The sequence below is a fragment of the Haliotis asinina genome, chromosome 8, assembly GCF_037392515.1.
Source record: "Haliotis asinina isolate JCU_RB_2024 chromosome 8, JCU_Hal_asi_v2, whole genome shotgun sequence".
NCBI lineage: Eukaryota > Metazoa > Mollusca > Gastropoda > Lepetellida > Haliotidae > Haliotis > Haliotis asinina.
This window is the reverse complement of record NC_090287.1, coordinates 40,971,393-40,995,933: the sequence shown is the minus strand read 5'-3', so window position 1 is coordinate 40,995,933 and position 24,541 is coordinate 40,971,393. Positions and strand designations below refer to the sequence as shown.

Below are 24,541 nucleotides of genomic sequence, written 5' to 3'. Positions count from 1 at the left end.
GTTTGTGGAGAGATCTGTGTCGGTAACCTGAATATTTTGAAAGTCCCTCCGATCCCTAAATAGTAGCCGTTGTTTGACTGGTTAAATCTATTCAACCGTCTCGCGTTTGATTGGACGGTTATAAGTTTACTCAGACTGTCACACAATGTACCATCAACTAATATACGACAGTTGCGGTCCCGTTACACCTAAATACTAGCAGCTAGATTCTAACAGGAGTGAGTGAGTTTAGTTTTACGCCGCACTCAGCAATATTTCAATTATATGGCGGCCGTCTATAAGTTTCTGAATCTGGACCAGACAATCCAATGATCAACAACATGAGCATCGATCTGCGCAGTTGGGAACCGATGACATGTGTCAATCAGTCAGCGAGTCTCACCACCCGATCCCGTTAGTCGTATCTTACGACAAGCATAGTATCCTTCTATGGCAAGCATGGGTTGCTAAAGGCCTATTCTACCACGGGACCTTCACGGGTCGATTCTAATTAGAATACTGATGCTAACGAGTGATATTAAACAAATCTTAATACCGCTACACATAGCTAAATGTGACTGTGAATACTATCTACACTATATACGCTACATACTAACAATTGTTTGACACTATAAAAACTAATACTGATAACAATAATGATATCAATAGTAACCTTACTGTAAGATATTACTGTGTTTTACTTGGTAGCTTAGACGTTAAAGAGTTCGTCACTTCGATGCTTCATATGGGTACAATGTGTGCAACCCATTCCTTGTGTTCCCCGCCCTGAATTTGCTGGAAATCTGCTAAAAACGGCGTAAAACCACACTCACTCACTCACTCACTCACTCACTCACTCACTCACTCACTCACTCACTCACTCACTCACTCACTCACTCACTCACTCACTCACTCACTCATTCACTCACTCACTCACTCACTCACTCACTCACTCACTGTGTTTTACCTGAGACATTGTCATTGAACCAGGGGTTGCCTCTATGCATTATTGATAAGCATGTATTGTCCATATGCTGTTTCAAAGCATTACCCCTGTTAATAACATTAATAATGGGATCCTGTCCGCTATGACCTGTGGAAACAAAGTCAAACATATCCGTGATATCAACAATTAAGCATACCACCAGCGTTAATAACTGGTTGAAGTGTTGTAAAATGTCATATTTCATAGAGTGTTTACATAAAGGGACGTAACTCCACGACTAGCTTGCAAACCGAAAGCTGGATTCGGCGAAACTGTCGTTCGTTGTACGTGGAAATTGTTGTTCTGGCTGAGTCCAACCGTTGTGTGATTCAAAGGTACACGTTTGATATTTTAGACGATATACATCTTGATTCTTATTATTTCATCTGCGGTAACATGTCATGTCATGTTCAGTGGATAATTCTGACGCTGGGAACGACATCACCCCGTCATGTGAACTGACACTATCAAGACATCAGCTGATGTCTAACCCATGTATATATAAGCGGAAGTCGGTTGATAATGTGGATAATATGTGCTAGGTGTCCAATTCACTTGCCAATCTTACATTGCAAGCTTATGTTTTCCCACCTGAGCTGACGCCCCGAGCGTTATATACAATAGATGTGGCCCTTGAGTGTCACTAGAGTGTGCATGCGTGGATTTGAGATGGTGTGTTGATGTGTTGATAGTCCACTGCAGACTTGGGGTACTTAAACTCCTCTTTAGTTGTATGGCTGTTGGGTAGTAAAGCGTTCGTTCGTCACGTTGAAGACTTGGGTTCGATTCCCGACAGTGTTATGCATGGTGCCCATGCATTTGTGGAGTGCTCCGCCATGGACATGGCTGAAAAAATGCTAAACCCGGCGTAAAACGTATAACTCACTCACATTAAATGTGACTGATAACCGAACATGTACCGTAGGGAAAAGGGGCACAAGGATGACGGAGGTGGGACATATACACAATAAGCTACTTCTTAAATTCAGCTTGATGTAATCACAAGGATATGCAGATATTTATGGGAAACATCTTTTCCGAATAATCTCACGCATTTGAAACATAAATCTGCAATAACTAAAATGAATACAATGCAGCCTTCCGATCAAGTAGAAAATATCACGGTGAAATATTTTATATACCGCACACAAATATGAATACTTGTGAAATGTACATGCATGAACTTCTACTGAATATGAATCTGTTTAATCTATAGGCTTATTGAGGATATACTGTGGTCATGAGTAAACTAACCAAGGCTTACAAGGATCAGCTATGTACCTGGATAGGAGATAGGAAGAACTTCAATCTGCTGTACCAGACAACCAGAGACGGATGTAGCGCCCAGATCTTCCATCAGAAGTGTGACAACAAGGGACCAACCGTTTCCGTCTTCTACAACACGGCTGGGTATGTGTTCGGTGGCTACACAATGGTCAGCTGGTCAAGTGATGGAAACTATAAATCAGACAACCAGGCCTTCCTGTTCAGGCTTCAGGCTGCGAACAGTTTTCAACCGCAAAAATATACCATAATGACGGCAAATGTACTATATGCTGTTCACCATAATGGTAACTATGGACCTACGTTTGGAGGAGGACATGATCTACACCCTTTTAGTTCAACAATTAATAAGCAATTATTTCTTAGGCAATGGATCCACGAATCCGAACCACACGTACAACATGCAGGGGAATAATGCTACCAACTTCACTGGAAACAATTTACAGTTTACTGAAGTGGAAGTATATCAAGTTACAGGTGACAATATATTTAACCTCCCACTGAATAATTGTGTCTTTACTTTCTGTTTGCTAACACTGTATACATACACCAGTGAGAGAGAGAGAGAGAGAGCGAGAGAGAGAGAGAGAGAGAGAGTTTTAAGACGAACACAGTGAGAATTCTCTTTGGCAATACCAGTTTATGTTGCACTACAATTTCCTCTTCATTTAAATTGTTACCAAACGTTCAACATGAGGGTCAGTCACTATATGTTATGTTCTGTGTACAATATCATATAATATCTGAAAGTTGGAAGAATAATTTCAGAACAGACCGGATGCATAGACAAGACACCGTGGCGGAAGCTACCTGAGATGAAGCAAAAGGTTTGAATTTTCAACTGGTTACGAAGAGTGTTCTTTTCTATGAACTAATACATTCCTGGAGACATTTGTGAAACTTGCTTTTAATCTGGAGATGCATTCGGTCTGAAGGTAAAGAGCAATAGTAATTTTATACATCGGTCAAATGATCATTAGCTAATACAGGAAAGAATTCACGAAGAATACAAGAAGGTGTGTCTGTATTGTCACCCTATTAATATTTTAATGTCCAATTGCAAACTGTTGCGTCTAACTATCAGTTTATTTGCAACAGTTGCTAGCCATTGAGCCTTAACGTGTGTCAACAGGTGCTGAAGTCTGAACTGGAGACGTACTCACCCCCTGGGAAGCTGGATCATGTGAACATCTTGTTGCTGGGGGCGGTTGGATCTGGCAAATCGAGCTACTTCAACACTATCAACTCCATATTCCAAGGGCGGATAACCTCCGTCGCCCGCAGCGGAAGTGCAGAACACAGTCTAACTACTACTGTAGGTTGACACCTATCCCTACTGACGTATCCCGTCAGACTTTCTGTCTGGACTAGTATCATTTCTGGATGAACAATGGTTTTGATATCCAGGAGAAAGTACACACGTGTGACAGAGCTCCAGTTAAGCTTTTGGTCATGTGGGTATGATACCCATGCATTCGAAACTAAGTCAGTTTTCAAGTGGGTATCTGTAATTTTAGATACCCACAGTGTTTTTGTGTTTTTCAATCCAGATATTAATTTCAAACACGTGCAACAGGTGCGACATTTTTATTCCATTTTTATTAATACAAAATTCTCCCCCAAATGCTACATTATAGCTACGAGTATAAGCTAGTACAGCTTTATCCACATGTGCTGTAAGTAGATATAAATTTCATTCTACAGCACAGACAATAGAAACTATGTCAAAACAATGGTAAAACAATGCGGTAATTAGCTAAAACAATAGCCCATGACCCACATCCCTCATCCCTCATCCCTCATTTCGTGCTCCAATTAGCAAAGACAATGAAACCAGTGACCGTAAATCCCCCATCCCTCATCCCTCATCCCTCATCCCTCATTTGGCCCACATTTCATCCCAAAAATAGCTACACGTGACAGTCATTATCTAATCATATCAATTTCATTAAGCCTAGTGATACATAATATCACCATGATGAAAAGAAGTTAATGATGTTTAAGGAGAAATTATCAATGGATGTTTCACGCTATAGTTGATGGTTATTTGTTACAAAACGATTGGAATGCTGTCTATTCAAATAAGTTGTTTATACAGAACAGTCACGACAGGGTGGCATGACCGGTTGATACCCAGTGCACGGTGTACTCTATATATAGAATCAACAAACCAGGGGTAGCATGACTGGATGATGAAACTTAAACCTTTGAATAGTGCCATGTCATGATTAGTCATCCCTTTCACATTCTTTTTTTTAAAAAACACACGTTCCACTACGTCTATAAATCTACCAATGAGCGATGGTGATTATTGTGTGTTGTCCAATGACATACAGTAGTTTGAATTCACCAATAGATGTGCGCATGCTCGCATCCATCACTGCTTACAGCAATGTTATTCCAACTGAGTACAAGCAACAGACAAGGTGTGTCTTTGCTGAACAGACATCATGGGAACAAGAGTTACAGATCGGTTCGTATTCTTTTATACAAAATCTTCCCCATTTAGCCAGCACTATCCTGTTAGGATTGAAGTTGATGGTAAAATCTTCAACTGTGCTGAGCAGTATTATATGTACATGAAGGCAATGACGTTTGGCGATGTGGTTACAGCTGAACACATTTTAAGAGCCTCTTCTGCTGTTATGCAGAAGAGATTAAGAAGATGTGTGAAAAACTTTATTCAACATAAATGGGATGTTGTGAGTTACCATGTTGTGAAGAAAGTTACCCTGGCTAAGTTTACTCAGTCTTCCACTCTTCGACATGCATTAATGAACACCTCCACAAAAATATTAGCTGAAGCCAGTCCATATGATAGACGGTGGGGTGTTGGACTCTCTCTTCACGGTCCCAAGCTATTAAATCCATCTAACTGGAAGGGACAAAACTGGTTGGGGAAAGCTTTGATGGAGGTCAGACAAGAGCTTATGGACAAAGTTGTTGAGAGTGAAAAGTGTTAAATTCTTGTTTACAGTTAACTGAATGGTAAAGCAGCTTTCTATTCCTGGAAGCAAGTTCTACAATCATCACACACCTTGCACGAAACAGTTGTCATGCAATCTAACGAATGGTTTCAAGATCGCAGTGAATGTGTCAAGGATGCTAAGAGAAAGTTTCAAGATGATTCTAGGTCAACGAAAAGAATCATCATCAAGAAGACAAGAAAACTGTTCTTGTGTGTCGACGAAGTTGATAGTGGAAATCACATAAAGCATGCGGAAAATCTTCTCACTTTGTGTTACACCTTGGAACTGGCTAAGATTCTTAGACGGTTATCCTGTGATTTGTGTTTTGGATGTATGTTTGAACCTGAGGGAGAACTGGTGCACACGTGTAAGCACATGCTAGAACAGGATCACGTTGATGGTCTTTTCATGACGGCCATGAGTGAAATAAATGATGAACACGTGATTGATAAATGGTTGGAAGTATTTAGTGATGACACATCTCTGAATTACGTGAACATAGTTTCATACCGCTGCAAAGACTTTCGGGACACTCATTTTAAAACATCAGAGTGGCTTCATGATCTGAAGCAACGTGTGGTTAAGATGCTGTTGTTAGAAAATCGCTTTCAATAATTGTGAATGTATACATGAATGAATTCTATTAATTAAAGCATATGTTCCTTCCTATTCGTACCTTCATGTTATATATTGCCTGTTACAACTGGTTTCATTCAGTACGTGTGTGAGTTCACAAAAGATGAACAGGGTATTGTTAGAGAGGCACGAAAAAGCATTAGAAAAGTATTATTATGACCCTCACAATCCAGGAGCCTACTATGGTCCGTCCAAACTCCGACGGGTATTGAAGACAACACCTCAACCTGATGTTAAGCTCAGGAAGGTGAAATGGTTTGTCAGCAACCAAGATCCTTACAGTTTACACAAACCAGTCAAGCATAGATTTAAAAGGATGAAAGTCAGAGTGAATTCCATGGACGAAATGTGGGATGTGGACCTTGCTGATCTTTCACGCTACAGCAAAGAAAATGAGGGTATCCGGTATTTGCTTGTTGTGATTGACATACTGAGTAGGTTTACTTTTGTCCTTCCTTTGGAAAATAAAAGGCCAGAGTCCGTGTTGAAAGCCTTTAAAAAAATACTTCAAGAAAGAAAACCAAGAAAAGTACGCGTAGATGGTGGTAGTGAGTTTAAGGGAGTGTTCAAATCTTTTTTGGAAAAACAAAATATTACCATTACTATTGCACGCAACGAAAACATTAAAAGTAATTATGTGGAACGCTTCAACAGAACACTGAAGTCGTTGATCACACGTTACATGACACGTAAGAACACCAAGCATTATCTCAGTGTTCTACCTGATTTGGTGTACAACTACAATAACACCCCACATTCGTCTTTACCCCTTCTATCACCTGCTCAAGTCAATAAAAGCAATGAATTGAAAGTTTGGCAACACTTGTATGTCAAACCCTTGTTGAAGTCAAAGGAAAAAAAAGGTCAAGTGATAAAGAAATACAGATATAAAGTTGGTGATCTTGTTCGCATCCCATACCTGAGGAAACCGTTCAGCAAAGAACTTGATCTGAAGTGGACGGAAGAACTTTTCAAAGTAACAGAACGTTTCAAGAAACAAGACATACCTCTGTACAGAATTAAAGATTTTCATGGTGAACTTATTAAAGGGAGTTTTTACACTGCCGAACTGCAAAAGGTTAACAAAGGAGACGATATTGAGTGGCAAGTGGAAAAGATCTTAAAGAAGAAACGCATGAGAGGAAAAACGTATGTTTTGGTTCGTTGGTTAGGTTGGCCTAGTTCTTTTGATTCATATGTGGAAGAAAGTCAACTGAAAAACCTATGATGGAGAAATATGTGTTTCTCAAGAGTTCTGACACAAAAAATTCTTATTTCAAGGATAACAGCCCTTATCATTTTCGCATTAAGCTCAATCAAAGACTGCTGTTTGATGGATTTTGGGTCGTGTCTTTATCCGAGGTAAACTTTGGAAAGATAGACCTCACTCATGTGAACGATCCTTATGTAGATATACTGTGTAACCTGTGCGATAGTTCACTGGTGGGTAATACCCAGTTACCACTGTTAAGACGCATTGATCTGAGGAATGGACCCAACTTTTCCTTTGCTAATGAATACAATATCCATGTGATGGTCAAAGAGTCACCTGACATTGAAATCTGTATAAAAGCGAGCAGTGGAACACCACTGTCATTCTTGAAAGAGCAGACTTATGCAACACTTCACTTGAGACGTTATCCCTTTGCTGACTGAACATGGATTCCCTCCCTCTGTATATCCCAGATTATAGCAAATGGCAGAAATACTTCAAGAAACAAATGACAAGTACTTCTCGTGTTGTGAATGGAAAAGCTCCCCCTAAAGTTATTCCATCTCACCGATCTGTTTCTCAACCGGAAGAACCTAAAATCGAACTGCAGATGACTTCAGAACAACAAAGTGTTGTGGAGAGAGCGGATGCTAAAGAAAAGCGTCATAGGTCTTTAAAAAGAGCTGCAGGTGAACAGATTGCCACAACCAAGAAGATACGTCAGACAAGTAACATCGCCTCCAAGACAGCTAAAGTGCTCAAGTGTACTCCTGTGAAAGAAAACGACATCTTCAGTTGAGCATCATGTCTTTATTGAATAGCAAAACTTTTGAAGAGTTGGTACCGGATTCGCTCAACCTATTTACCTTACCTCCATATCAGACCAGTATCCAGCAACACTATTTTGTAGATGTACGCCCACTCAGTCAAATTAATGACTCTTCTCCACTGGAATTTCACATATCCAATTCGGGTAGTGATTACATTGATTTGAAGCGAAAAAAACTGCACGTAAAACTCAAAGTCACCCATGCGGATGGATCGGTATTGGATGCAGACGAACACGTGGCACCTGTCAATTTGCTTTTGCAGGCACTGTTTTCTCAAATTTCAGTGTATATGCAGAACCAGTTGGTGTCTTCGACCAACAATCATTATGCTTACAAGAGCATGATGAAGACCTTGCTAAACTATGGAGCTGATGCGAAAAGCTCTCAAATGACATCGCAGCTGTTTTACAAAGATGAGGGTGAAGATAATGATGCCATTGAAACAACTGATTGTGTCACTGGAACCAATTACGGTTTGATTGCACGTGGTACCTACATCAAGAAGAGCAATGAACTGACCATGTCTGGACCTTTGTATGAAGATGTGTTTAGCATGAAAAGACATTTAATCAATGGAGTAGATTTGACTTTGAAATTGTACAGATCATCACCTACTTTCTGTTTGATGAGCGGTAAAGCCAACCAAGAGTATACCATTGAGCTACTCGATGCTTATCTTCAAGTATGCAAACTCAAAGTCAACCCGGCGCTGATTCTAGCTCACAACACCCTGTTCGAAAATAACTCCAATGCACTCTACCCTTTCACCAAGTCTGAGGTCAAGGTCAACAGCATCCCTGTTTCTCAACTGACGCATACCATTGATAATGTGTCCAACCCCATTGCTAATCGTTACATCATCGCCTTTGTGGAAAGCAAGAGTTTGAATGGGTCATATGACAAGAATCCTTTCAACTTTCAATCCAGCATGCTCAAAACTGTCAGTCTCTATGTGAATGGTGTCAGTGTACCTGGACGTCCAACTCGAGCTGATGATGTGAACAGCTACGTAAACATGTTTGATGGCATGGGGTTTTGGAGAGAAAATCGAGGAAATTTCATATCCAGGGGAGAATTTTTGTTAGGAAATGCACTGTTTGTCTTTGAACCGGAAGAGTTGTGTGGAGAATCCGAGTACCTCAATCTGGTGAAGACTGGAAATGTGCGGTTGGAAATCGAGTTCAAAGCTGCACTAACCAAAACGCTGAGCTGCATCATTCTCAGTGAAAGAAACTCCATCATCGAAATCGATCAAGCGCGAAACGTCTTCATCAAGTAAATACAGAGATGAAAGCTTCACAGTTGATGTGCGCCCTTCAGTGTGATTCAACCTTACAGACTCACGTCTTGGGGGTGTATGCCAGAGATACGCTTCCTATAATCGCACCTTTCATGCAAAGACAAGGTGTAGGATGTATTGTGAATACTGAGTCCAGTCAGAACAGTGGTCGCCACTGGGTTGCTATGTACTTTAAAAACAATACAGCAGAATTCTTCGATAGTTTAGCAGATCCTGTTGATGTTACATTTGATCGCTATTTAAAGACTTATGCTGGTTCTTACTTACGCAGTAATCACCGGTTACAATCTGTGAATTCAAATGTGTGTGGGTTCTATTGTTTGTACTATGTATTATGTAAATTTAAAGCATGCCAGAGTCTAAACCATATACTTCATCAGTTTGATGTACACAACTTCATGTGGAATGACGCCTTTGTATCTGAATATGTTTGTAATTATTTCAAATACTGCTCTGCTTCTTGTCTAGATTGTAACTGATGTTATATCTATGTATGAAAAAAAATATCAATAAAATTAGTGTAGATGAGATTAGGTTTGTGTTGTGTATAAATACCACGGTATCAAGCCTAGTATTGCAGTTCTGTGCTAAAGAGCGATCTGAATACATCATGGGAGAATGTGTGTTACCATTTCAAACTCCTACTACAATATCGGTTGTGGGAGGATCTTCAAGTGGGAAAACCTTTTGGGTTGCACAGCTCTTAAAACAAGCTAGCTGCATGTTCGATCCACCACCCAACCTGATTGTGTATTGCTATGCCGTGTGGCAGGATGCCTACAGCGAACTTGAGAGGACGATTCCCAACATTCGATTTAAAGATGCACTACCTACAGAAGAGGAGTTAAAATCATATTCTTCGGAATCCGATAAACGGTGTGTACTGGTAGTAGATGACTTCATGCAAGACATTTGTAAGAACCCTCTGTTTTTACATCTTTATACCACACTATCTCATCATCTGGGAATTACTGTCATTAACATTCAACAGTCAGCCTTTCCTAAAGGCGAATGTAACAGAACCATGTCTCTAAACACCCATTACTTTGTTCTGTTGTCTAACCCGCGTTCAGCACATGAATACAGAATTTTGGCATCTCAAATATTTCCAGGTCAAATTAAATATTTTATGGAATCCTTCCAAGATGCAGTTGGGAGAAAACAATATGGGTATCTTGTTTTGGATGCTTCACCCCATGCTGATGAACGCTATGGACGTTTACGCACAAACATATTTCCTGATGATGAAGTATGTACAGTCTACTTACAACAGTCCCAGAAGTAGGACTGAAATGATATATTCGTCTCTCTACAAGTGTTTTCATCATTTCACACTCACCGCTGAAGTTGAACAGAACCATGGATGTGTGCGGACGGTTCAATGATGTGCTCGCAGACTGTGTTGAAGCAGAGCGTTACACTGAGGAGTATGGCTATAAGTTTAGTGACAGATTGAAGTCGTTCAACAACTGGCCTGTTCAAATGAAACAGTCGCCAAAAGCCATGGCTGAAGCAGGATTTATTTACACAGGACAGTCTGATAAAGTCTACTGCTTCAAATGTAGGCTTCGTGTACATCAATGGATACCCGATGATGATCCCATGACTGAACACTTCAGACTGTCTCCACACTGTAACTATATACACATGGTGTCTGAACCCATGGATACCAAGAAAGGTTAGACGTGAGCAACTTTGAATAAATATTAATCACCGTAGTTTTTCAAACTGACAACCTTCCATATAACAACCAATTCACGTCACTTCAGCCATAGTACAGTCAGCCCTCGGTCAGAATGTATGCAGTGAAAGAAAGGAATTGTCTGATCAACATTATCGAAACACACAGAAAGGATGATGCAACATTGAAAGAAACAGCTTCTCGAATGTTGTTTACAGTGTCAGTGTGGGGAGACGATTACGCTGCTTTACAAACAGAACATCACTATGACTCATGGACTGAAGTCATTAAAGACTTCTTGTGGAATAACAGACTGTGTCCCAACATATTAGATGAAGACATATGGATAGATGGAAGGGTAGACTACGAATGTTTCTGTAGTGAAAACGAGCGAGTGGTTGCTAATAATATTTTTCGAAAGGCTATGTCTTTACAAGATTACGAAGACTCAAAACACAGTACCACTGTGTCTGTTAAGGGTGAAGATTTGTTGGAAAGTTGGCAAAGAGATCCTCCTCATGATTGTAGTCAGTGCAAAGACGATGACAACAAAGAAGATGCGATTTTGGGTTTCTAGATAAATAACACTAACCAAAGATGTGTGTCTTCATTTGAGAGTGGAACAGCTACCCTACAGCATCAACATGAGTGGTCTGCTCCAAAAACATTCAGCTTTTCTTATGATGTTGGAACAAGCTAGTGTCAGGCAAAGAAAGGCTTTGTTAATACATGCCTCACGTGAACAGCTTATGTCAGTGATTACTCTTATATTTAACATTTTGAGAGGAATCATACCCTTACCACACAGTGATAAAATGCGTCTCTCACGCTACAAGAAGTGCATTCGATCTTTAGCCAGCAAGACAGTTAGTAGTCGCGAGAAACGTGAGCTGATTCTGACACATCATTCGGTTCTACCCATTTGCATAAAATCCTTTCAAGTATACCTCTCATCGATTCACAATGAGCAAGCCTATGGTTCTTCTGACAAGAGAGACCTACCAGAGGTTGATGAACAATCAAGAAGAACAGATTCTTCCTCAGACAGCGAATCAGATACTGAATCAGAATCCTCTGACGAGACAAGATCTGAAGATGATGAATCATAATAAGGGTTCTAGTGATGAAACGGTTGCATCTGTCATGGAACATAACATGGACTTTATGCTTCGTGTCCCCGAGCAGATCATTCGAGGGGTTTCGTCTACAAAGACCATTGGGAAGTTAATGAGCTTGTGGATATTTGTGAAAGAAAATATTCTGAATGGTCAAATAGGACTAACAGGAGATCTAAGACTTGTGTTACCTAATGGTGAGGTATTACATGGTTCAAATATAGTGGACTTGCTCCGCTTTCTCATCATGAAAGCAGGTGCTGAGAGTCACCGACCAGTGGGATATAGAGAGTTTTATAAACTTTTGAGACATTTACACGTTCCTAAACATCTCATGAAAAGCAGGCAAAATAAAGACAAAAAGAAGAAGACTGTAAATACTTTATATATAAAACGCAAAGCGTCTCATGGTGTGCCTGGTGTGACAAACGTAAAGAAAACAATCGAACCATTTTAATGTACATCCATTCTTCTATACATATTATGTACAAGGAAATAAAAAATGGATTACTAAATGACTAGTTGGTCTTGTTGTTTATCGTAAATGCATGTTGAGTTTGGTCAGCATCAGCAGTTTCTCTTTTCCTGTGTTGGAAAGCAAACCAGCGTTCAAACTGTTAATGTTGTCATACCAGTCGGTGTATCTATCATGGAAGTTTAGTCTGAGTTGTGTACGTTGATGACGTACACTTTCTAACATGTTTTGATGAGATATTCCACTCAGAACTTCTTCAAAATAGCGCTCCACCTTTTCATCACTATTCAGCATCACACACTGGTGATTGATTTGAAACGGATGATCAATTTCACATCCATAGCAATCGTCTTCACACAATTTGGTGATTTTTGTCTGGAGTTCATTCAGGTAGAGCGTTTTGAGAATAGACTCGAACATTTGACGATGGTGTCTCAAGTCACATGCACGCTCAAGAGACCGCCTTGTGGTGTTAATTTCACGCACTTCCACAGGATATACAGTGTTAGCAGGGATCACACCCTGTTCCATGAGCCGCTGCAGAACCCTCTGTGCTGCTTGATAAGCAGCCATTCGTGTTCTTCTTAAGGTTTGTCCTTCACGCAGCGTTTCACCATTGGCACCGATCAGTCTGTACACATATCTCTGAACATTCATTTTGACGCTGAAAATAAATTAATGATTAGATAAATAGTTAGATAAAAGGAGCAATATATATATAATTAGATAAATTATATATAATGAATGAGTAAAGGAAGCAATATATGGTGAATGAGTAAAGGACTCCATACATGGCAAATGCGTAAAGGAAGCACATACCTGTTGAGCACTGTTTTCTTGTGGAAAGATGTCTTCACATACATAGTGAATGTATACAATTTTTTTTAGATTGGTGAATATCCATATGGAACGCTGTGAACAGCATCATCTAACAGATACCTCTTGTCGTCAACTGGTGTCAATGCCACTTTGTTTTGTCTCTCAGTGTACAAAGTGTTATTGTATGATCGAATCAAGTGAAAGGAACAACTGAACCTCTTCTGTTCAAATAATGATTGTTTATACATATCATGTCTGAGAAATTTCTTGATGACAGATTTCTTAATGCCTTTAGCTGTCTTTTTTTCGATGACGTTTTTAGATTTTTGCATCAGAAAAGAGTACATTTTGCTTTTTAGTCCCACAAACTCTAATATGATGCTCCCGCCTGCTTCATCCTTCATTTTACCAGTTACCTTGCGATTTTCATCCGAGTATAACCCTTTTGGATCATCAGGTGCATAGTTGGAAGTGTCAAACAAATGTTGATTGTATTTTATGAACACATAAGGATCCAAAAGGGGTTCATGTGAAGGTGCATGTACATGCATAAACAAACTGTCCGTGTCCGTCATCAAAAGGTCAAGTCTTTCTGGCCCATACTGCATTTGCATGACATCATAATAGAAAGTGTAAATTTCATATTTGGCTAAATCCAAGATGGTGAAGCCAACAGCAATGGGTTGATCTAAATGTACAGATAATTTCTCCAACTCTACTGCAGTCACGTCTTCTGAAAAAATTTTGACCTGTTTGAAGTTACTTTTAGCTGCACATTTTCGAAGTTTAGATCTCTGTGTTACCAACTGAACTGTTTTATGCTTTCGTTTATTCATGCAGAACCGTCCAAACACACAGTTGTTCATGAGTTTATAACGATCTTTATCACAGTCATCCTTGGCATTTTTGCGGTTACTCAAATTAAGATCGATGTAAGGTTTCAACCATGCTCCTTGTCTAAATTTTAACACTCTGTGTATTTTTGTACATATCAATCCATGTCTCAGGTACAGCTGTAACGTTTTGAAGTGAACCACGTAGTGGGAACGATCTTTTAGAGTAGTGAACAGTTTTTTACCGGATGATTTCTTTGAACCTTTACGCAACGATTTTTTGAGTGGGTTGAAATGAGTTAACAGTTTCTGGTGAGCAGGTGAAAACTCATCATAGGGAATGTCATCATGTGTAGGAGCCATGGGAAAAGCAGCATGAGCTTTGTGTAAGTGTTTGGGATACAACAAATCGACTTCAAGGATGTAACCTGTATCTCCTTCTGTATCGACAGTTGTCCAGTCAATGCTGTCATACTCTTCAGAACTGATGAAGCGATAGTTTCCAATGGGGAGCGGTTGTAGCATGACTGTTGCATATAGAGAGTTAACATCAAAGTAGAGAAGAAAGGAGGTGTCTTTCAGTGGATCAAAACCCGATAGGTGATAATTGTTAGCAACTGCATATTTCTTACTAATCATAGACACCCCACCACGAATGGAATTTTCAATGAAATTGTAAGTGTCGACATCAGTGAACAGATCAAGTTTGGCATCTGTGATTTTCATAGCAGCATCCAGACAAAAACCTGGCATGGAGTAATAATGACAAATGTCAAGACCATAGTCAGTCAAACACCCTGTTCTGAAGGTCTCTATGATGTCGGTTAATAGCAGCACATCAACACTCACATACAACCGGACAAAGTCGCTCATGGTTTCACAGTCAAACTCCTTCCATAATTCATGAACAAATGTATAGTCTTCCTGACTAATATTTTCATCAGACAAAGAACTGAAAAAGGATGCTTGAGAAGGTAAACAGGTCTCATTCAGTTTTCCCCAGTCATCCATGTATTCATAAGGAAAGGGAACTTTCCTTGTTAACATGTTTCCATGATGGGGGAAGTGTTCTTTCAAATAGACAAATGAATCCACGCCTTTGTTCAGTTGGTTTTGTGTCAGTGCATCTAAGGAACTTTGCAGAAATTTGTAACTATCCAAAAAGACCAAATTGTTATCCACTGTAAACGATAGAAACTGTTCTGAGTTGTGAGGGATGACTGTAATGTCTCTGTCACCAAAGTGTTGTGCTACTTCCAGTATCAAGTGAGAATCATAACGTTCAGAGTTATGAAGCATGACAACCACTTTCTTGCGTAACTGAAAATTCAGGTTACATCGATTATGCAAAACTTGTCGAAAACGTCCTGTCAGGTGATCGTGGTCTAACACTCGATCAGTACCTAACAGTTCACTACACAAACCACAATGAGTAGCATTGGCGATGGTTATCTTATCTTGGACAGTGAGCTGCATGGGTTTGATAGAATCCAACAATGTCTGGATGCTGTCATATTCCCTTAAAATACTTTCAATAAAATGCTCAGCTGCCTGTTCTCCTACATAGGTTTGTACAGGTTTCGAATACCGTTCCTCCGTGCACACCACTTTGTAAGCATAAGCACAAGGTACATGTTTATTCAGTCGTGAACTACCCGGGTTGCTTTCTGGAATGAGCAAGGACTCAAAATCAGCCACGATAACAAACTTGGCTCGTTCTGTTTTGCTTTGAGAACGTAATCTAAACTGATACACCGCATCCTCTGGACTAGGCATAACGACTCTTTGTGCTTTGTCATAACAGTAGTCTTTATGCTTATCCAGACATTGTTGTGATGTATAACACCAAAGACATTTGCGACAGATGAACTGAGTGCGGTTATTACGTTGCTTGTTTCTGACTAACCCACTTAAACTGGTAATGAGACAGTAATGTGTATTTGGTTTAACGTCTACGTCCATGCGTTCATGTTCTTCTAACCCTAGGATGCCTTCAAAATCACCCGACTCACTTTCTTGTGAAAGCAACAACAAATCAATCTTCCTGTTTTCATCTGCATCCAGCCTATTACTGATGTACATGGGATACAAAGTATTATCTTCAAACCCATACACGTTGATACTCAACTCATTGGCTTCTTCAAATCGAGGAATTTGTTTTAAAGTCATGGGAAAGGTGAATCCTTCTAAATTCAAACGGTTTAAATAAGGACGATAATTTCCCTCGCGTTCTTTGTTATGAGAAGCCGGAAACAGTTTTGCTAAAATGCTGTAAGCAAAACAAAGATTATCGCCATTTTTTATGTTGATAATACTTTTGGATTTCTTGACAAGAGTTTGTGGTAGTGGAATATAACTACCACCTTTGAAAGGTTCAAACTTTACCACAGTGAGTTTCAAAAGTACAACGGCGGAGATATTCAAACCAGAATGAACCCCCTCATAATCATCCAGCGTCTGAAGCATCTTGTGTACGGCTTCAAGATACTGTTCATTTAAGTCACTACCCTCTGTAGCTATAGTCATGACACTTCTGAAATAAGCCTCATGGTAACTTGTGCTCTCATCTTCCCGACTAGGTTTGGCCATTCTAATATGGAGACACAACCCCCATTTTACGGCTTTTTTCTCACGAATTTCATCCTCAATTGTATCAATAACCTGACTTTGTTCACTAATCATGAAATTCAGTGAGTCCGTGCTATTCCGTCCGTCAAAGTCATAGTCTCTAACATCTCCCTGTAGGGAGTGGCTTGAACATGGACGTGAGGCGATATTGGTGGCGGGAGGGGCGTTAGGTGGGGGAGGAGGAGGGACAGATAGCGTAGCCGTTTTAGCCCTTTGTCTACGTTTACCTCTGCCACCACCCGACATGTCATGGTCAGTTTTATGTGTGTGCATTCTTAATGCTTTAGAGGTTGGGAAAGATTGATGATACGTTTGACAAATATGTTCATCAGGAGCAGATGTTTTACAGTTACATGAATGTCGTTGATAACCGAATTTGCTGTTAAACCTTTCAAAGCAATGTGGACATTGACGACAATAAACAACATTTTCGGAACAACTTTTGACATGACGTTTTAAATTGTCTTCCCGATTAAACGATCGATGGCAATGGTTGCAGGTAAACAATATGCCCACTCGTTCACAATGTCTCTGATGTCTTAACAAATGACATTTCTGTTTGAAACAATGTCTGCAAATTTCACATTGGAAGACAGGACATGTAGTTTGCTCAGACATTTTGTTATTTGTTGTTATTCACCTACTATAAAATTTGAATACGATTCACTATTGCATGCTTTTTTCTGCGCCAACTTCTTTGTTTATCTGAAATAATTAAAGTTATGATAAAACGTTTCGAACAATGTTTTAAAAAATGATGCACAAAAAAGGCCGAAGACTAAGTATTCTGATTGTTACTCACTTCTCTGTTGCTTGTACGTTCGCTTGAAGAAGTCGAGTCTTGACTGTCTCTAGTCTTTGACGGACTGTTGAAGTGTGTTTCCGGTCGTGCATAACCTTATCCTTTTCATACCGTGTAAGTGCGCTATGATGCTTGCTATTTCTCATGTCTTGTATCGGAAGAGGGATGCGACTGGGGTCGCCACGTTTTGAAAAAGTGTCACGATTACTTCGCTTCTGTTTTTCAACAGTACAACGTGGTTGCTCGGTACATGCAGGGACGTTGATACAACGTGTTTTGGAAATGATAGAGGGGTGTGTCGCTCATATATACTGCTCACCATCACTCATGATGTTGTCTTGACTGATATTCTTGTATATGCGCGGATTCACATGGACACTCACGAGCGCGCGCGCACACACACACACACACACACACACACACACACAGACACACACACACACACACAAGCCATCGAACCACATGCGCGCACACAGAGTGAGAAGTCGACACTGCTAGACTATGGGTGAAAGTCCAACAAAGAATAAGAACAAGACTTTTCAAAGTAATTATTCGTTTTATTAAATTAATAATTCCTTTTCATTCCTGACGACCAAACCTCACCCCGCGTTCAGTGTGGTACATGTCTTATTACAAGGACGTTGTTTGCTGGTGTTGTGGGGAAAGCGTAGGGGACCCGTGCCTGACACTGTGTCACTGCATCAAGAGGATCCCTTGATACCTTCTGACAGCAACAGGAAATGTAGACTAACGCTTAGTTTCTGAATACATATCATTTTGATAGTAACACACAAACACATTCAAATTCAAAAGGAGCATCAGGGAGACCAGAGCTTATAGGGCTTGAGCGCTGCAGCTAGGGCTATGGTGTTTGGGAAATAATATGGTTCGGGGGCTGTGAGACAGACTACAAGGGATCTTATCATCTCGGATGGTACGGATCAAGACAGCCACATCGATTGCGAATACACTCAGCACAATCATACATTCAGCACAATCAGCGACAACGTGGTTGTGCAGACTCGTACCACTTCTGAAATAATAAAATTTGTAAGAAGAACTCATGTGTGTAACGGTTTTTAACAGAATTAATGTTAAGTAACTTTACGGTAGGAGTACTACATCATTACATGAGAAGGGGCGTGATTGGACGAGTGGTAGTGACGTCGCACTGTATGTATATCAGTGTGTTCTAAATCGGATTTGCAAATAATTTGAAGAAAAAAACCCTTCTTGCTATAATTAGACTTTAAACACACAATTATATGAACTGTTTAAGACAAAAAATGTGACTTACTCAAGACAGTAATCTATATAAATTTATTAGACACCGCATTGTGAGAAGCTGGTTTTGGTGAACATATGAGTAAATTCATTCATAACTAACGAAGCCGGAGGAACGTTTCAGATCACTATCACCAGCTCGCCGCTTTAACCGGAATGAACCCGGTTGTCGAGCGAACAATATGATTAAAGTCAGGCCATAGCTACAGGTTTAACCTAACCTATCACCCGTCGTCTACCTTCACCGCTTTTCATTCAAGACGATATGCTTACTAGAATGAACTCGCCTCACGCATATATTCAAGACTAACTAAACAAACTCAGTGAGCGGGTAAGCACGTGTACCCGTTGGTGAGAAACATTGTGCAAGCACCGCCATTCATGTGTCCATTTAGATTGCCTCGCAGAATATCTACCACCCATCATGATACTAACAGCGCAGTGATAATAACGTATTTTAATACTTGTACTTCTCACATCTTAGTAATAATTTATCCAACACTATGATGTAGGTAAGAACACTTTTTGTGAATTTCAGGTTCTCATAAAATTCGTAGTCGCCTACAATAGGATACAAGGTCATTATCAGTACACCTATCAACATGTATCATTTTGTGAATACCGTCTTTAATCAAGGCGATCGCACGAACAGAATTATAAACCACTTATCAATCAGATAAAGTAATCACATGACAGTTAATACGTGATTGTGGTAACATAGATGATGATCAAAGTTACAAAGTACCTGCGCGTTAGGTTCTGCAACTTTTCAACAGAACACTAATCACATGGTTTAACATGTAATGTTTGCATCAAAATCTCTCCCACTTTGCTAGTGAATTCACTCTCACGTTTGTGTAAAGTCGAGGTACGTTCTAACGATTCTATCTAACGATCTATCACTTGTTACAGCATGATTATCATAACGAATTTCATTAAGAGTGGAAACATTGAGGATACACATCACATAACAGACATTTTAGATTCGGTAAAGTGTTACAAAGTAATTGAATCAGAAGCGTTAGTACTCTTTATAATTTTAAGTTCGTACTCTGTTCTTTGAGCATTAAATGAAACGCGAACAGGCATTACGTGAAATATTCCAACTAAAGCTGTTGCGAGCGGTGGTGCGTTTTAAGACGTAAACGAATTAGCAGACTCTTAAATGTGGAAAACGAGCTGTCTGCTGCTAACAATTTTCTTTTCATCACTAATTCTACTGAATTTGAAAACATAGCAGGGAGGGTCTTGCACATCTCAGTTAAATAAACAGTAATTTAAAGCAAACCCATCTTGACCTACAGATCAAACCATCTTGACCTACAAATCAAACCTACTTGTCAGCACTTTTTTACACAATGGGCAATGGCGGAAAAAGTGGTGCATGAGCATGACACAGCGTTTCTCTTGCTGCTGATTAAGTTTCATTACAACGCATGAAATGGGATCGCGATGGGTTAGGGTTTGTATGTGACTTGATTAAAAAACGCTAGATCATAAAGACACTGCCGAGACGTCGCCAAGATAACCAGTCACATGACACCTTTCATGGTTGTTCTATATTACAGAGTACACCGTGCACTGGGTATCAACCGGTCATTCCACCCTGTCGTGACAGTTCTGTATAAACAACTTATTTGAATAGACAGCATTCCAAATCGTTTTGTAACAAATAACCATCAACTATAGCGTGAAACATCCATTGATAATTTCTCCTTAAACGTCATTAACTTCTTTTCACCATGGTGATATTATGTATCACTAGGCTTAATGAAATTGATATGTTTAGATAATGACTGTCACGTGTAGCTATTTTTGGGATGTGGGCCAAATGAGGGATGAGGGATGAGGGATGAGGGATAAATGAGGGATGGGGGATTTACGGTCACTGGTTTCATTGTCTTTGCTAATTGGAGCACGAAATGAGGGATGAGGGATGAGGGATGTGGGTCATGGGCTATTGTTTTAGCTAATTACCGCATTGTTTTAGCATTGTTTTGACATAGTTTCTATTGTCTGTGCTGTAGAATGAAATTTATATCTACTGCTGTAAGAAATAGTATGTGTCATAGTCTACAAGATTTTTTGTTGTAAAACAAGATACCAAGATGGATATTAGATGATGTATCAGCCATGTCTTGAATACTTATTTTGTTTTCAAAAAAAGGTGCTCCAATCGTGTTGTTTCACTCCCACGCTGCGATTTAGCCAATGCTACAAGTTCATTTAAAATATCATTGGCAACATCCTTGATATGTCCAGGGTATATGTTCCCATAGCTTTCCCCTATACCCTGTATGCATCCACGCCTCGAATCGACGATTTTATTACCTCCCTTGGCTGGATGTTTATCCAATCAAGTGTCTACTTTGGGAGCTGATCGTACCAATCACAAATCAATGTCGCTTATTAAAATTATCTAACCGATTAAACTTGAGATTTTTGAGAGGCATTTGTTGACACTGGCAAGCTCTGTTGTAACGGCGACTTAGCTGATTGGCTACTGTGAGAATGGGTAGCCAACAAAGGGAGGTAATAAAATCATCCAGGCTTCAGTGGAGACCTATCGGAACATATACCCTGGAGATATCGAGGATGTGCTGGCAATTGATTCTGATTGTGAAACAAAGTACATGCCTATTAACTCATCTAGTGGTCCTCTAATGAAGTAGTTTTCTGTTGATGAAATAGATATTTTACTTTGATTTTGTGGAAGCTTTCTACCATCATTATCGATTTGTATACAAAAAGAAAGCAGCTGTTTGATTGATCGCTATTTAACGATGGGCCATATGTGAAGGGTTAAAAAAACCACGACTGCTATTCTATATTTGCTGCACATATTTTAGCGTACAGAAGCTTTTCAAATCGCGAATATTTAGAGATGGAAAATTGAACTGATACGATCACGGAACATGATTATGATGTATTGGGTAAATGCGTATTGTTATTTTGACATAGCGTAATATTATTATTTTCAGTACCGTTTGTACAAGATAAAATCGACCGACAGTCGACAACCCTTGAAAGTTCGACTTTGTGACACAAGGGGACTTGAAGACGGTCTCAATCTTGATCTGTCGGACCTGATGGCGATCATCGATGGCCATTTGTCGGACAGGTTCACGGTAATTCTTTTTACGTTATCTGTACATCCATTCGAGGCAGTCGTGAAGATCCGCATTCTGCAGATCCGATTCCACTGAACGTATATTTATTAAACGATTTATAATACACTAATGCTCCATTGATTTCTTATGCATCATTTGTCAGTAACATCACTGAAATGATTTTTGAAGATATCTTCAAATTATTTTTCGCCCCTTTAGTATTCGTTTGTCATTCATTCCTGTGACTTAGGTTACAGATATCAACTATACGTACAAATTATAATATGTTTCATCTACTTTAGATGTCAGTAACGGACAGAACTGAAAATATCTGTTTTTTCTCATCTCCTTTGGATTTAAGGATTATATATTTTCATTTATTTTATCAATGATATCTCTATCATATTTTAGCATAATTATCAAGAAAATGGTTGCATTGTCCTGTCATTAGATTCGGGATTCCCTTTAATATTTCTCACTCAAACAGATGGCTCTATAACGTTTAAGGACGTACTGTTGATATTGACAAAACCAATCAAATATTCCGCCTAGATTTGCTTTTTACCGCCTAGCTGTCAGCTGGCTATGTGGTCAGTACAACAGTGTGATGATGTTGTGGTTTGAAAAAAAAAACAAACCTGTATACATTGCAGAAAAAATATTTCTAAATAGCGCATGGTATGCCATGTTTAGTTCGCAGTAGTTCAGTACTGATAGAGACTCTTGATTGCCTAAAAAAAGATCTCATTCAATCGCAGTTTATACTAGTAGAAGCTCAAATCTGACCCAGTCCAATTTCTGCCCTGATATGTATATTAAGCCCAGAAAAGAATGAATATATTCAGTTTCATGCCATCTAAGGAATCAACGAACTTGTAACATGGCCTGCTTGATCACAAAAAGAAAGTCATGTGCAATCTAATTTTGCTATTCATAAACGTAGTCATTTTTCAAAATTTAAATTGAATATAGAGTCCTGCCAGGGTCCAGATTTCAAATAGTATTCGGCATTTCATTCTGGTCGTGTGAGGCTCGCAGACTTGATTAATGTATGCCAATTGGATGCAACCGTGTCCCTAATGTCAGTTATTGGATTATGTGGTCCAGACTCGACTACTGACAGATCGCCTTTATAATGCTGGAACATTACTGCATGCGGAAATAAAAAACATTCAAACAAACATACAAATAGAACAAACATTACAGAGACCATGCTTTAAACCATTCTATGGTTGCAATACGGCTCAACGTTTGTGCGTCCGATGGTTTCAGTTCAACCCGTCTGTTCCAATTCGTCCTGACGTCCCTGGGTACAAGAAGAACCCGACTCTAAATGACCGAATCCACTGTATTGCCTTCGTGGTCGACAGCACTGCCATAGATGTCTTCCCAGATAAAATACTACAGACGTTCAAAGCCGTTCAACACAGGGTGAATACCCAAGGTGATGGACTGATACCAACTTACATGTACATGTACACATTTTCCAAACCTATAAGATTTGAAACAGTGAGTGACTGAGTTTAGTTGCACGCCGCACTCAGCAATATTCAAGCTACATGGCGGTGGTTTGAAGCAGTGAGAACGAGTACACTGACAAATGCTGTGTACAACTAAGAAACATTATGTAAAGGTTTCAAAGAGAAAATCTCTCTGTGTTCCCTGACACATAAAAACGTCCGTGATATTGATGTTGTGTATTATTTTTGGCATCACTTCCCAGTAATCCGTTGGCTTTGTAACCACTGTCCATTGATTGTTTTCTTCGTTAGGCCTGCCCCAGGTGGTGTTGCTGACCAAGGTGGACAAGGCGTGTGAGGTGGTCAGCAAAGACATGTCACAGTTGTTTATCAGCCCTGCCATCAGAGACGTTGTAGAGAAGGCAGGGGAGTTGCTGGGCCTACCTCGCTCTCATGTGTACCCGGTTAAGAATTATGAGGATGAGTTGGTCCTTGATGACAACGTGACCATCCCCGCCCTGACCAGCTTTGTCCAAATGATGAGGTTTGCTGACGACTTCCTCAACGACTGCCCAGACCTTGATGAAGACTGAGCAATGACGTTCCTGCTCTGAGCTGCCCTGTCCAGATGACTAGATTTGTTGATTTAATGACTATCAAGGCTACTTTTCTGACTCCCGCTCTCGAAAACAGGGCTCACATTATCTTTGATGCTGAGTGTCAAACTCATCATTATATTGTTTGAAGATGAATATCTCTGCGGGAGTATTAACATTTTTCCAATAATTAGTTGAAAGCTCGTTATATCATGTAAAATTAGAAGAACTTCCAGTTTCTTTTTACATATTCGTCCTTGGATCTGCTAGGTACATATCTAACACCTCCTGTAGTTTTATGTATACGGGATGTTTTTAAGGTTCTCGTGTTTCACCCATGTTGAAATCAAGCCATGCTGAATATGAATTTCATCTATATGAAGTTATTCTTTATCCTTATGTAACTTTAACCATTTACATAACATAATTACATCAGCTTAATTTAATTAATAAAATAAGATCAAACTTCACTTTGTTTGAAAATTATCCTATTTTACTCAAAACAACATGAATGTCAACAATGTCCGAAAATATGGTCACCA

The 24,541-nt window shown here is 39.6% G+C and overlaps 1 pseudogene; it reads left to right on the top strand.

The window, feature by feature from the left end:
• The first annotated feature begins 1,224 nt into the window (after positions 1-1,224).
• On the top strand, positions 1,225-24,541 carry LOC137293995 (interferon-induced protein 44-like; annotated as a pseudogene).